The following is a 324-nucleotide window of genomic DNA, read 5'->3' as shown; positions in this document are numbered from 1 at the left end:
TATTGATAAAATCTATGGTTTGTTTTGTGTAGGCTCGGGTTGTTGATCGTGTAACTGATGTTGTTCTTGGTAGGGGGAGATGAAAGTGGATCTGAATTGAGTGGACTTGAATTAATAGTTTTAGTTTCGATCATATTTGCAGATTTTTAGCTTATTCTTCACTTAAAGTGTATTAACTGTGTTTTTAGTTAATGTTCGTAAATTGAAGAACAGACTTCGAGGGATTAATCTGTTTGGTACAAATGGGTCACAAACTTGTTTTAACAATATTAAATGCAAGAAATAGCAATGCACTTCAACTAATTTGTTTATCATAGCATTCTA

Source organism: Lactuca sativa, chromosome 6, assembly GCF_002870075.4.
Source record: "Lactuca sativa cultivar Salinas chromosome 6, Lsat_Salinas_v11, whole genome shotgun sequence".
In the NCBI taxonomy this organism is placed as follows: domain Eukaryota; kingdom Viridiplantae; phylum Streptophyta; class Magnoliopsida; order Asterales; family Asteraceae; genus Lactuca; species Lactuca sativa.
Note: the sequence above shows the minus strand (reverse complement) of the source record.